The sequence below is a fragment of the Ambystoma mexicanum genome, chromosome 9, assembly GCF_040938575.1.
Source record: "Ambystoma mexicanum isolate Mex_15411 chromosome 9, UKY_AmexF1_1, whole genome shotgun sequence".
Classification (NCBI taxonomy): domain Eukaryota; kingdom Metazoa; phylum Chordata; class Amphibia; order Caudata; family Ambystomatidae; genus Ambystoma; species Ambystoma mexicanum.
Window position 1 is genome coordinate 1,148,246,453 of NC_090931.1, and position 15,959 is coordinate 1,148,262,411.

Genomic DNA, 15,959 nt, shown 5'->3' on the forward strand with positions numbered 1-15,959 from the left:
AATAGAGGGAATTAACCCATAAATGGCCTTCAAAAGATGTAGAAACCTAAAGGACCAGCTGATGAGAAACAACATACACCCAAAATTACAGAAGCAAATAAGTCTTCCAACAATATGGGGGATGGAACCAACAAGATGACATGTTCTATATTGTGCCACAACACAAAGGTCAAAAGAGGTTAACATAGATTTGAAGACTAAGTTGAAGCAGGTGTCCTTGACGAACTGCAACACTGAGGTGGTTGTGTATGCGATCTGGTGTCCTTTTCCCCTCCTCTATATAGGAAAAACTATAAGGAAAGTTAAAACACAGATAAGTGAACACAAACGTTGTATCCGCAATAAGGACAGTCCTATATAAACTTTGGACTCGGAGTCTTCCACCATTTAAGATGCGGTAGCAATACCCTTGAAATAGATGGGGATGCAGAAGTTACTCAGACATCAATAATCGAAATGACTCAGGTAGTTAGTAAAAGGATAACTGTTTTAATATAAATCATCTTAAACAGAGAGTACAACGGACATCAACGGACATCTCAGCGTAAGATCTCTCAATGCATCTTGAAAAAAAGCATTCTTTTATAACAAAAAATCATCATAGGTGATGTCATCCTACGTATTACTAACATCATCCTATGTGGCACACTACAAAAACCTAGTGGCAACTGTGATAGGGTCTATGGCAATATCTAAGTATATGATCCATACTCGTCTAAAGCAGTGAAAAGAAGAGATTTGTTTCTTAACATCAGGTGGGGCAACTAAGCCCTTCCCTTAAACAGGTCACTATGAATGTCACTAAATAAACGACGTCCCATTGGCTACACAAACTATAGGACCCTTAATCATGCGGTCTCCTACCATTGGTTGGCACTCTAACCTCTGTCAGTATATTTCCACCTATGTTAGCAGCACGCAGACTGGGCTTCCAGGTGCTGATGAGCTAGTCCTTAACCATAGCTTCGCACCAAATAGCATATTCATCCATCATCACCTCAGTGGTCTGCTGTCAATTAGGGCTTTGAACTTGTCCTTGGCAGTGTTCTTTGCTCTGCAGATTTCAGGGGAGTGAAGGCACGCTCTGTCCTCATGCGTAGGTGTGACCATCATGTTCGTCCAACTTCCTCCCTACACCTGACGGAAGACCACAAAATGAAGCCTCTTGTGCATTAAAAATACTATTTTCTAATAGACCTCTGACGCCTTCCTTGTTTTGTTCATGCCTCCTGAACAGGAGCTCTTTTCTTCACACGATTTGTATCCGATATCTGCTCAACCCAGCCTGATACGGCCTTGGCTTCTTGGCTCATCCAGCTTTGCCTTTCTGAGATTCACTTTGTAATTCACTTGTTTTCTAACTGTGACACACTGTAATAGAGATCTTCCTTCTTCTATATATATGTTGGTGCATGCCACAATCTATTCACTATAAAGCTAGCCTCAAGAATACTTTGTCTGCTTGTGTTTCTTTGCATATGTACACATCTAAAGCAGCTTGACATCTTCATCTTTTCTGTATCATACATTTCTTAATCTTGATCCCAAGATGGCACTTATCTTCGATACTTTATCGATGTCTTATATTATATCTGCATTCTCTAGTCTTGGACTCTCTTCTCTGTACGTCAGCTTGGCTCCGTGTGACATCACCATTTGTCTTGGCAATTAATTTGCGCTGATCTTCTGGGATTTCATTGAAATGGCCATCATAATGTCTCATATACAGTTATGGTTTTCTCAATGGGAACCTTGCCTCCAGGATTCTCCTTGGTATCGGTATTTTCACTGGTACCACACGTGTCTCACTATCTGTTTCCCAACATATAGGCAAGATGGGTGAGGTGATTGAGGTGAGGGTACTTAGCTACATCTCTACACTCCCCCCATTGGGTGATTGATAGACCACTATCCCATCATTCTTCACATCTAGACATGCCTGTCTGTAGAAATGCTTCTTTGGGATCCATATTTTTATGACTCCCTTCAGGCAACCAGCTGATTTCACATGCTCATCCTTGTTCCAAGCCATGAGCATGCACTGTCCACTTGGACTGCAATAGATCTATCTTCCCAAATATGTATTATGATTCTTTGGATACAGGAACTTCGTCCTCTCAGGTGCATGGATACTGGCCTTCACAAAGTCTCTTATGTCTTCATCTATTAAGTCTCTAGCCTTCCCTCCTGACTCAACATTGATCATGCTTTTTATCCCTATGGCTTTCTTTTCTGTCTTTTTGCATTGTGTGATTATTATCTTGATCACACAGAGTACCAGCAACATGATCAGGGCTCTAAGGAACTTGAACATGTCTGCCATCCATTGTGGAAACCAAGAAAAGAGTGCTCCAAATGAGCTGTCATCAGCAATGTCTTCTATTTCTTCTATCATCTGGACATGTAGCTTTGTTAGCATCTCTATGGCCTCTATCAAGGTGCCATTCTCGTCGTCATGAGAAGGTATGAATGTGCAACATAATTCTCAGATTTTTGCACAAACACCTCCATCCATAGCTGTGTTCGTGTCCAAGACATATCTACTCTGAAGAGTCATCAGTCGTATGGCTTTCATCTCTTCACTGATCGCATTGAATCCCTTTATGGTTGTGTTGATCATCTGCAGCAATTCCCTTCTGGTAATCTGCAGACATTTGGTATTCGATCCAACCTGGATTCTCGGTAGAAAGATCAACGTAAATACTGACAAAGTATGGCTTAATCGGCTGTGCTCATAAGAGATGGAGTCAAAGGCTTCTATTGACTTGGCGGATAAATAGTTCTTCCTCTTCATTCGATTAATCAGCTCCACAGATCTTTTCTTCCTCAGGTGAGCATCTGCTTTCGGGAAACTGTGAAGGTTCAAAACACTTTTAGGAATCACCAACGCCAGAACATGAACATTCACCAGTGTGCATATTCCTTCCCAATCTTTCAGTAGTCTCATATATGCTCTAGATCCACATGCCCAATAGTGATCCATGATCACAGCTGTCCCAATGTTCAATCCTCACGCCTCAAAGATACAATCACAGTTGTGATGCTCTCTGATTTTTCTTGTTCCATTGTTTCTGAAGCACAGCTTCACACTCTCCAAAGGCACTATCTGCAAGTTTCCTCCGCTGTCTTTGACCCAGGTCAGTACTTTAGCAAGTTTCAGTCATAATGGCTTGCGCAGCACTTGTGCATTCAACATAGTTGATTTAGGACGATCAACTACCAATCAGGCTCTGCAGATAACCACTCCTTCTTCCCAGCCATCCGGTGATAACATTGATCCCCAAATCTGCATCTTGCCTCTGTTTTTCCAAATTCCAAAGTCGTCTGCAGATTTGCCTGGACTCTCAAGTCTTTTGTTTACTTTCCATCTGATTCCAGCTCCTTTCACTCCAGGATTTTCATATCTGATCATGTGATTCTTAGTATGATCTCTTAGCCTTGCCTCCTTTCTATCCTGGACATAATCATCTTCATCTGGATCTGTCCATGCAGTTTCCCATTTGAAATGGGCATCTCGGCCCATGACCTGCCCTCTTGTTCGACAGAATGCTATGTGCGAAAGACAATGTGCTGTCTGGATGTCTACTTCAATAGATATGAAGATCTTAGACTTCCCCATGCCATAAGGCAGGAGTGCACATACAACGCATTCCACCTCTGAGGTACTCCTTCCCACTTCTTTCATATTTCTTTTCTATTCTTTTCTATTTCTTTCAGTTCTCTTTCCTCTCCAAAGAGAACTGCACAAACATAGCCAGAGCCATCACCGGCTCCAGGCTAGACTACTGTAACATACTCTTCCTAGGAACCTCTAAAAGAAACTTGGAGAGGCTACAAGTCATCCAGAATAGTGCTCTCCGAGCAGCCCAAAGTATTGCCAAAAGGGACCACATCTCCGAAGCCAGAAAACTAGCCCACTGGCTCCCAATAAAGGAGAGAATAATTTTCAAAGCTCTCACACTGACACACAAATGCATCCATCTCACTGCCCCCGACTACCTCTCACAAAGAATCCACCCCGTCGCCTCTACAAGGCCAACAAGATCACCCTACACCAACATGCTCTCTGTGCCATTAGTAAAAAGATCCAGAGCAGGTGGATCTAGCTTCCCCTATCTCGCACCCACTCATTGGAATGCCCTACCTCCCACCATCCGCAGTGAGCCCTCCCTCCTAGCCTTCCGCAAAGCATTGAAAACCACCCTCTTCTCATAAGGTCCCTCGCAGCAGCATGAATACCAACCATAGGACCCACTGCTTAAATTGTATTGACCAACCGCATAATCTGCAATGATAACCGTGCTTGTTCCTTTCTGTAATATGCCTCTTGTTGATACCATGCCTGTAACTAAGCTCATGCAAGTAACAGCGCCTCAATGCCCCTGGGCTGCTTGCGCGCTAACAAATTTAAATAAATAAATAAATAAAATAAATAAAATATGCTGATACCATATGTCATTCCTCAAGTGCCCGGTACGGTCCAGGTAATCATTAAGCTTGTGATCATCCTCTCTAGCATTTTTCTTAGATCTCATTATTTTATTATGAGCCTCAATGATCATCTCATGAAGTACATTAGCATAACTCTTCCTTATTGGACCTATCATAGGAACATTTGTCAGTGGACTGGATGTCTTTACATGTGCTATCTGTGTAGGTTCACTCCTAGACAATCTCTTCCTTTGTCTCTCCTTTTGTGCCTGTTTTCAGTGCTCAAAAACACTCTCCACAACACTTTTTTCTAACAAAATATGTCTAGTGACATTTTTATATTATCTATTGGAATAGGGATGATTACATAGGGTATTGGCTGCCTTGTAGTTGCCACATCTGTAGCTTTCTCTTGTACAGGAGTATACACAGGAATATTCGCTCCACTTGCATCTATATAGTAAGCAGAGCATACTGTTAAAGAGAGCAGTATCACTGTGAACAAAATGCAAGAGTAAACTATATACAGATAGGACCACTTGCAACAATAGCTTTTTGCACATTATGGACGTATCTCATGATCTGCCATGACAAAGTTGCTATTGATGCCACCCATTTTACTTTTAAGGAAGGAAAAACAGGGTATCTGGTCTTTACATCTAATGCATTACTATCAAATGCCTTTCCATCGAGGCATTTGCATCGAAAAAATATGCATCTAATGCATGTTTTTTAAAGGTAAAGGGTTTAGTTTAATTTCAATGGGTTTTAAAGGGTAAACATCAGAGGGTTGGGGGGAAACCCCCATAAAAAATGTAAAAAAAATAGAAAAAATATTTCAATTGAATGGTCCCTTGATGGTAATAATTTGATGCAATGACCATAAACCGAAAAACAGACTTTTAATTGGGCAACAGCATGCACTACCTCTGGAAGCTGCTGAGTCGGCTCCACAAGATCCTCGATCAGCTACAGCTGGCTATAAAATGATGAACAAATGTTCCCAGTGGAGGTCACAAATTGGCCTGTTACCAGACGACATGAAGATTCTCCTCAACCAGTAGACTTTTGGATCTTTTCCCTCAAAAGTCTCATTCAGTTCTCAGTGTTCTCTCAGAGTACCCGTTCACTTGTATTATGATGCTTCTCAATATTTCATTAAGTGCTGCATTATTTCTCGGATCTCTCAAGAAGGTTCTGACATCAATTTGTCTCCCAACAAGATGTGGGAATTCCTCAATAAGATAATAAAACACCAAACTGACCGGTCTATGTGCATTCTCTGATGATAGGCATATTTGCATTTTCCCCACTGAACTCAGAAAGCTGAAGAATTTGCTCAATAATAGCTACAAGCAATCTCCTCACAATTGGACCATTCTTAGGATCTTCCAAGAACAGATGAACACCAGTAGTTCTCCCCACAAGCATAGGTTAAGCATGCAAAATGAACAGAAAAACTACAAGAACAATCCTTGAAATGTTGTTATTGAGCACCACCATAGGCCCCTCCGAAAAGAAATTGAGCGAGAAAGGAATTGGGAACTGCTCCCTCTTCCAGTCGTTCAAAAGGAACTCCAAATCTGGCATACTCTCCTTTATGCTTGAGACTTAAGCATGTCTCAGTCCAATGTCAACACACTCCTGTGGCTCAAGAACAAATAGCTTCCCTTAACTCCTTTTTTAGTGACTGAAAAGAGTGTCCCGAAATAAGCAACAGTCCAACGAACTCTTTATCTTTATTCAACAGCTTCTGATCCTTCTACCTCGTCATAGACCTAGTCTGCACGTGCTGTGGTTCTTCCCAGATTCTTACTTCCGATGGGGGTGAAGTGGGTTCTCCAGCATAGATCTTCGCGTCACTGAGAAATATCCATGCATGTCTGCCTTGTAACTTGACTTGACGGTGTAACGTCCTCCACTATGAAGGGACCGTTAAAGCGCAGCTCATGCCATCTTCTTGTGAAGTTGTGGATTAGGACCACATCTCCGGGGAAAGGTTTGGGAAGACATACTTCTTTAACTCCATTTGCTGTAACATCTCCCTCTGTGTTCCGAGTTACCCCACACCCCTTCCGCTTGAGCTGATCTCAAATGACAGAGATACTTGAAGTCATGCATGTAAGATAATCACGTAGCTCATTTCCTAACAATTCTGCTGTCGGCTGGGCATCACTTCTAGTTCTAGACGGAAGTCTGAGAGTTGTCCTCATTCAGCTCCCTGTCACTATCTCATGGGGGGTAAGATGGTGGTCTGAACCTGGCTGATTTCTCAACACATACAAGAGCAGTTGTATACAATGCAACCATCCTTTCTTCAGGGTAAGCTTCAATCTGGCTATTCTCTCTTTAAACAAGCTGTTGAGTCTCTCACAGACACCGTTCACTTGCAGGTGATATGCCGATGAAAACCTGTGCTTTACTATTAAGCAATAAGCCTATTTGCTCAAAGACTTTGTTAACAAAATGAGAGCCATCATCTGATTTCAATACTTCATATATTCCCCATCTAGGAAACACTTCTCATACAAAAAACATGGCTGCACAGGTGACGCCTGGATGTGTCCATGGTCCAGCTTCAACTCACCTCAAAAAGGGACCTACCACTACAATCATATATCTGTATCCATTGCATACTTGCAGCATGTCAACATAGTCGATATGTAGATGCTGAAAGGGACCATTAGGTCTCGGTTTGACTCCTCTAATTGTGCGCATTGTGTGCCCAGCAGTTAACCTTTGACATACGATACAATTTACTACATAAAATGGAAGGCGTTCTACTATATTTGGAACAAACCAATCCTCAGCTATAGTTGTGATGAGGGTCACTCTTGTAGCTGTTCCAAACCCACCCTTAATAAGGCTACAGGCATCAATGGTTTACCAGTGCTGTTTTGTCACCAAAATGCTTCAGAGTTGTTTAAAGAACACCCTCTCCGTGTCCACAAGTCCTAAATCCTAGTCAGGCACACTCATCATCACCACCATGTTTTCATTCACGTCAGGTGTATTATATGACATGATAACTTCTGAACTTGCTATTTGCTTTGCTTACTCATCTGCTTTTTGATTTCCATGTGAGATAAAGTCTGCCCTTTTAGTATGCGCTGCACACTTAATGACTGCGATGGCTACTGGGAGTTGTAGTGCTCTAATAAGCCTGTCCAATAAGGCTGCATGTTGCACTGAAGTGCTGTCCGCTCGGAGGTAGCCTCTCCTTTTTCAACATGTTAGCCCTGCGTGTACTGTCGATTTCACATAGGCGGAGTCACTGTACACTGTTACTTCCTGATCTGCGTGTCTCTCGAGCACGATAATCAGTGGCACTAATTCTTCAGCTTGTGCAGAAAAAAGTGAGACAGTAGTTGCACACTTATGAGTACTTCAAACTCTCCATTGGCCGTGTGCTTCACCACAGCAGCACCTGTATATATCTGTATATCATTTTGATCAATTCTAGATGAACCGTCATTAAATAGAATCTCCCCAGCTGCCAACACATTTTCCTTCACCCTTGGGAGTTCATCATAGAATTCCTCATAATTCAAGCAATCATGTGCATGCTCGTACTCTGCCAACAAACATGGCAGAATTCACTATTCTGCATCTGACTATTGTAATCGCCAGATTCCACATGACTACCTCATAGGCAGAAGGTTGTATACGAATTGTTCGTTTTACAACTTTTCGAATTACAATTGACCTTTTCACAATTGACCGAAATATATATATATAACAGAAAAGGGTGTGAGGGGCGCACTCTGGGTCCCACTTGCAATCATCAGGGAACCAGTCTGTTCAGGTGTTTGTTCAGGTGTTCATGGTTACTACCAGTGATGGCCTCAGGGAATTCTGGTTGCTGTAGTCATTCAAGTAGCCAGGAACCAACTCAACCTCCAATTAAAAAGTGTAAAACCCCAGTTGGGGGAGGGGGGAAAACCAACAGTGTGGCTCTCCTGAGTAGGGGCATGTGTCACCCCGGTGCCGCCGCCTCTGGAGCCCGGGACTCCCAAAGAACATTTGACAGAGAGGGGTGTGAGGGGCGCACTCTGGGTCCCAGCTAGGTGTACCTTTCCACAGTCCAGTTGATGTTCTCCTCTTAGCACGCTTTCTTGCCTCTTGCAATCATCAGGGAGGCAGTCTGCATGAATCCTTGTCATACCACACGTCCAACATATAGGAGGAGGTCTTCTAATTTGCCCTTCCTGCATGTCTTGATTATCGTTCTGTGAGTTTGAAAACCCACTTTGATTATTCTGGAAGTTTTCCTAATTATTCTGGAAGCCTCTACCTTGAAAGCCTCCCCTTCCACGTGGTGCAAATCCACTATTATTTTTATTAAACTGCCTTTGGTTATTCACCTGTTGCTGCTTGCTTTGAACCTGACCCGTCTCCACTAGCCAACATTGCCCCTTCAATGGCGTACTTGGATAGATTTTTCTGCACTAACTTTGCCTCTTCACCTTTCCTTGCATTGTCTTTCTTTCGATTATTCTCTTGCAAAAGCCTGCAATAATGCACAATGGTCAACTGTATTTCTGACCACGGCTTCGCTTCCATGCCAACCAATTTTTTGAGCTGCTTCTGCACTGCATCTGGCCGCTCTCGGCACACTATATGATAAAATACAGGTATAGATATTCCCCAAGCCTCCTGTGTCTCCAAGGCCCACTGCTCTTGGAAATTTTGAATGTAAACAAGTGGTTCCTCTGCTTCTCGCATCTTTTTCGCCATTATAGCTTCCATATCTGACGTGTCCGGATAAAGTACTCTAAGCGCTTTCCGGACTGCAACCCTACAGTTATTTGAACGGTGCTCCATTGTGAGCAGTGTTTACCATGGTAACACCAGAATACCCTGATCTTGACCAAATGTCATCAGCCCTCTCCCGAAGGATAGCAAACTTCAATGTCCCCTATAGTGTTTCCTCCTGCCATTTTCTCTAATTCATGTATCCATTTCCCCACCCACCTGGTGCCTTCCTGGTTGCCGCTCCTTTTCACCACTTAGCAAGCCCCGCCCACCTGGTGCCTTCCTGCTTGCTGCTCTTTTCTCTACTTAAGGACCCCTCCAGCCTCTTTTTCTTTGCAGCTGGGGAGCAGGTGTAAGTGGATCTAGGTCACCTGGCCTAAGCCCCACCCACCTTCTTAGCCCCTCCTCTTCCTTCCTGCTCTTAACTCTTAGATGAAGGGCGTCTCTCGCCCGGGCGTCCAAAGTGAAGGGCAGTCAAAGAAAAGGGCTATTGCTGTTTGGACCTGTTCAGACCAGGAGGATCCAGGGTCCGACCCCCTGCTAAGACAGCAGGTAAGCATGCACCAACATGTGTTTACACCCTCTGTCCCAACAGGCCATCCCCACCCTCTCTGGTGCCCCCGTGTTGTTCCCTTGTGCACCCCCCCTTCATGCACACAGGAGTCTGTCTTGATACATTCTGGTTTCACCATCACCATCTTGTGGCCAATGCTGCATTTTACATTTATGGACTTCATTGATTCACGGTGCGTCACCCTTTCTCAACTCTCATGCTGGACTTCCTTTGCATCTTGTACTCATGGTGGCCCTGAATCATGCTGTTCCATCTTCATCTTGTATCCTGGCTTGCAACATTATGTGTTACTACTGACTTCTACAATTGTATTAGCTCTCCTCTCTTGCTTCTCCACTCTTTTTGATTGCTTAATCTCTGTTCTCTCCTCCCCTCTCCCTCTCCCCTCCCTTTTCCTATATCCTCCCCTCCTCCCCTTACTTTCTTCTATGCACTTACTCTATCAGAATTGTCCCTGGACCTACTATGATAGCAACCTCATCTGTCGCTCCCCTATCCCCTTACTGTTGCCCCCCCTCCCTCCAGCGCTATCTGAAACGTTGTTAGGCCTAGTACGATAGTCACTTGTTTTGTTCCTCCCCTCCCTTTCTGCACCCCTCTCCCTCACCTTTTGTTTTCCTCCAGCTCTACCAGAAATGTTGTCAGGCCTAGTACGGTAGTCACCTGTCTGTTTCCATTTCCTTCCCACTCTCAGCCTCCCTTCATTATCTATGTCTTAGCACTTGCACTATCTGAAATGTCGTCAGGCCGAGTACGATAGTTAATTTCACATCCTTACTGTTCATGGCCTGTAAGAATGTTGTTGTATTTTCCCTTGTTCCCTTCCTTGCCTTGAAGCGCTTTGAAACACATTGTGTATAAGCGCTATATAAATAAACCATCACTATCACTATCACTATCACCAGTAGTTAAACTCTGGAGTTTACACCTTAAATGATCCTTATACATCTGTGGTCAAGGTTAAACTGTGGCCTTGCTCCTCCCTATTCTAACAAAGGAAACTGTGAAACCACAAACTTGCATTCGTCACCCATCGTCTGTCTATCCATAGCAGGGACAATGGTTCCAGTCCAACTTCTACCTGCCAGTGACCTCAGCCTGGTCACATATGGTGGCAAGTTCCCCCTCTGACCATGGGATTGCTCTTTATGTCGATCTAGCGGCGCTAATGATTCTGACGCCAGAGATTTGGGTAGGTCTAGATCCGACCATCTTACTTCCTTATACATAGAAAAACACCTTTCAGGTCCACATGCGCCATCTTCCTCTTCCCCACAGAAGGTTGCTCTGTCCTCGTCTGACATATCCTCTCCCCAACTCGTGTGACTTCTTTCCTCCTCGTCTCTGTCCAGCGTCAGTCTATCTAAAGACAGCTCATTTGGCACAACACTACATAAGGCTCCCTCTTTATCGTGCATCTGCGTACTCTTGAGTCTACCATTTTGACCCTTCCCTTGCAGCACTTTCTTAGCCTTTATATCATGTAGACTTTATTGATTGCATCCCCAATGCTTCTCGAGTCAAACTCATCCTCTACATTTGCTCTAGACGGACCTGCTATTGGCCCATGTGCTGGGAAGAACACTTCTAAATCTTCCAATGACACTACTGGATTAGGATCCATTACCTCCTTTTCCATACAATCAATGTTGCAGGCTCTCTGCCTTCAGTTTCATTCTAACTCATCATCAAATTCTATTTGCTTTCTTTCTTCCTCTCTTACCCTTTCTTTCTCTTTTCTCTTCATGTCTCTTCTCTCATTTGCCCTTCGCATTTCCTCATCTCTACCTCTTTGCATTCCTTTATCCCTTAATTTCTGTTCTTCTATCTCCATTTTTTTCCTTTCAACTCTTTCTCATTCTTCGATTGCCCTCTGTCTGTTGTCATATTTTCTCTGCTCATCTGCTCTTTCCTGCTTCCTCAGTTGCTCCTCTTGATACAACTGTTCCTGTCTTTGTCTATCCTTTCTTTTTGTCCCATCGTCTTTCAATCTTTCCTCTCTTTCATTATCCTGTTTGTCTTGCTCATCTCGATCTTCCCTTTGCCTTACGTCCTTGATGCTCTTACAATCAAGTTTGAGCAAAATCTGACCACTCATCCATTCGTTCTGTTTAAGCGCTAATTTCTTATCTTTTTCTCCTTTGCATCTTTTTATTTCTCATCCTATATTTACAGATGTACTTGGTTGTTCACTTCTCTCTTTATCGCATCGCCCTTGTCCCTCAGGACCTTAGAGATTACATCTCTCTCAGTATTTTCCGCTGGGCCCTCGTCGTCGCATACCCTGTTGCTGTCTTGAGATCCCTTAATGGGTACAGCCCATCATCTTTCTTACTACTGCCGTCTGCTTCAGACATGGCGGGTGGAGCAGAAGGCTCCTCACCCCCCTCTTTGCATACATTAAGTAACCAGTCTACAGGAGGCGGCTCCTCTCTCTCCTCCTGATACATATTCCAGAGCACTAAGCTCTCTAATCGCTTTTCAAACTTTTTCCCAGTATATGCAGCATGCAAATATGTCATCATATGCTGCAAAACTGCCTTCGATAATGATCCCCGTTGTGGCCATGGGATGAACGTTTTGTCTGCTGTACCCATAACCCACTCTGCACTGTACTGTCTAAGCTTGGGCGCGTGCTTGGGTAGCTGTTTGCATAGGTGTATAAGCAGAGTAATATCCTTCATTTTAACACGTCACTCTTGACTGTCAATTCTCACATTTACTCTTTGCAAATTCAAAAATAAGTTTCAGAAAAACAAAACAATATGAGTATGCACCAATCGTCACAGGCTCCAAACCATTTATATTATTTTTTGCTTTAATCTATGTTTTCACTGAATACCATTAGTTCAATACCAACAAATAATTAATTAATTCACAATTCTCATGTTTTCTTTTTCGCGTCTTATTAATTCCTCTATTGTTTTTTCACCTTATATAGTCATATAAAACAAACAGACAAATGGACATACTCGACCGGCCACATTTATCTGACAGTCTTCTCTGTAAAACCTGTTTTACCCCTAAAAATACCCCAATATGGGGTAATAGTCTACGTCACCCATTACTAGGGCTCTAGGTGCAACTTCTTCTGTTCTTTAAAACGCAGGAATACCTGGGCGTATCCTTTATTGTGGCCTCTCCTCACGATAACTCTTAATTGCTTGGCCTCTCTTCAAGTCAATTTTTACTCAATATTTAACACTTCATCATTTCTCAAGTTACTTTACCCCAGCCTTCCTCCATTACTTGTTTTCCCCTGGTCACATTCTTCACCCACTGCCCATTCACACTTTTGCCACCCTACTCAGTTTTACTCACCATTCGGTTTTTGACTTCTGACTCTCGGGATCGTAAGCCTCCTCAGTAGCCTCTTCAACCTTCCGTCCATTCAGCTTCCTGTAGATGCTGGGAGGGGTTTCTGACTGAAAACAAGGGACCCGTCTAACCTGGCTTGCAAGACTTGCATCAGTAAAAAAAAACGCTATCTACAGGGAGCTTCATGTCCTTTCAGCTAAATAGCAGAGGTTATGTGATATTTCCTGGACCCCAAAGCTTACTTATATTGATGGATATCTAACCATCCTCTGCTACCACGTGAACTGGGGACTTACAGCCCTTCAAGATGAGGTAGCAACACCCTTGAGATGGATGGGGATGCAGAAGTTACTAAAAACATCAATAATTGAAATGACTCAGGTAGTTGGCAAAAGGATAACTGTTTTTATATCAATTATCAACACCACCATAAGGCGGCAGCTGGAGCCTTCCTCATCCCCTGTACCTCTATCTTCAGTGACCACTTCATTTGAAAATAGCAAGTGCCAGGATTGCAGCTCGATGAAACCACTGCCTCATAGGGTGAGAATTACCCTGAACATTTTCTAGCAGATGCACACGAATTGTGCCTGACTCTCCCATCCAGCAGATGCACACAAATAGTGCAGTTCCTACTACCTATTGCCATTCACCTCGTTGCTGCCGGGCCTCTGCCCAACCTAAGATAGCCGGCGCAACCCTGCCTGAAACTGAGGCTGTTTACCTCAATTCCTAGGCAACGACTAGCATAAGAGCCAATCAACACCGCCGTAAGGCGGTAGCCGTCATGCGGCAAAGGCAGAGGATAAGGCCCTGTTTTGCCTCCTGTTTGCCACACTGTGCCGGCGTGCAACTCCAGGCTCCTCTACTTTAGGTGAGCATCGTCTTTAAGTGAAGCAAAATGCCAGCACATCCTCGCATGACCTGTAAACATAACATAACCTAGCCGAGCCCCACCTCCTTCCACCCCATCACCAACGTGCTTGCAGTTTAACCCGTCGCCCCAACCCCTAGCCCACCTTCCTCTACCTGCCAAGCTCACCGGTCAAAGCTAGCAAATTTGCCCAAGATCTCAATCCTGGGCCCCTGCCTCGACAGATATCTCTGACGGGCATGAAGCCAGGAAAACTACCTTGCAGACCTTTACCACAACGTGGTCTGTTAGGCAATGAACATAGCCCGTCAAACCTGTGTGACACTATGATACTCTGCTAACACATCTGTAATCTTGACTTTATATGCCACCTCTTCACTCCTGGATTTCCACAAATTTTGAACCTGGATTGGGAGTCAAAACCTTGAATCTTCCCTAGCGTTGCACCATACTCAAATTCGAGTTACATTTATTCTATTTATTGCTTCTCTTCTGAGTTATAACTCCATTGTTAAAAAAAAATATTTTTCCGCATCTTGCCTTCAAAGTTCCACATAATTTAAGGTTTATTTTCAAAGTTGTTTTCCAAATAAACAATAACTTTTTTATTCGCGTTTTCTGGATTTTACAACTAATTAAAATTGTAGAGTGTTAGACCTAGGCTAAAGCCAGTCAAAGCCAGGAAGATCTCTACATCAGAAAACCACCCCCCCTTTTATTATCCTAACACCAAAAAGGGATTTTTTATGGATAGGGGAATGGAGCTCACGAATATATAATTAAAAGTAGATCTCCAAAATCCTCCCCCTAAACAAATAGGTGTTACCTCTGTCTATTAGCCAGCTTTGACTGAGTTATAACTCAAAAGAGAAGCAATAAATAGAATAAATGTAACTCGAATTTGAGTGTGGTGCACCCTCTTCACTCCTGCCATTTACAACGTGGATGGTACTCGCAATATCTAAAACCATCTTGCCTCAACTTACAACATGTGCCTAAATGGGCCTCATTCCCAGGTTGGAGGTAGTCATGGCGCTATTACTATTCCAATACTGCTACCAAGTCCGCCCTCGTTCAATGGGGACTTACCGGTCTATTCCGACCTTTGTGGGACTGGTAAATCCCCATTAAAAAAGCCATTCCCCATTCCCATTTCAGCCCCCATAGGGCTGAATGGGAAGGTGCTAATAATGGTACCGCCAATTGCCGTACCGTTATTAGCTCTGAAGTCCCTTAACGGGCCCTGTCCATAACGCTGACCTGCTAAGGGACCTCGGAATAGGGCGCAAAGGGATTACCGGCGCCGATGTCCTTAACGGTGCCCGGTATCCCTTTGCGGCCACTTCGTAATGAGGCCCATAGTATCGCATATGAGCTGCTTGTTATCATGCCACTTGCCTTCGCATAACCAAACTTGCCCAGTCCACATGCCATTGCTCCTCTCTATGACCTACTGAATGTACTAATCTATCTTTCCTGTAACCGTACAACTTGGCACACTGCATCCTATCTGATTGTGCCTACCCTTTGCTACCTACTGCATTGTATTAGCCTGTCACACATGCAACTGTACTACTGTATCATATCTGATTGTGCCTACACAGTGCTACCTACTGCTTTGTATTAGCCTGTCACACATGCAACCGTACTACTGCATCACATCTGATTGTGCCTATCCATTGCTACCTACTGCATTGTATTACCTGACCATGCCAACCCATTGATCTGACCTACTGTACCCCACGCTGAATCCTACATCATTATAGGGGCCTTTGTCAGAGAATAATCACTCTATACTGGCCTAACTATTGCGCTACCAGAGCCTACTACGTCCTTTCAGCTCCACCGCCTTCTTGACTGCATTTGCCCACCTCAGTCTGGCGATCCCAGATTCAGCCACTGGACTATGGTCTTCCTCACTCTAATCATGGCCACTGCCCTCTCTGTCCTCAACACAAACCCCCACCAGACAACCCTCACCCGCTACACCCAGTAGCACCAAAACAT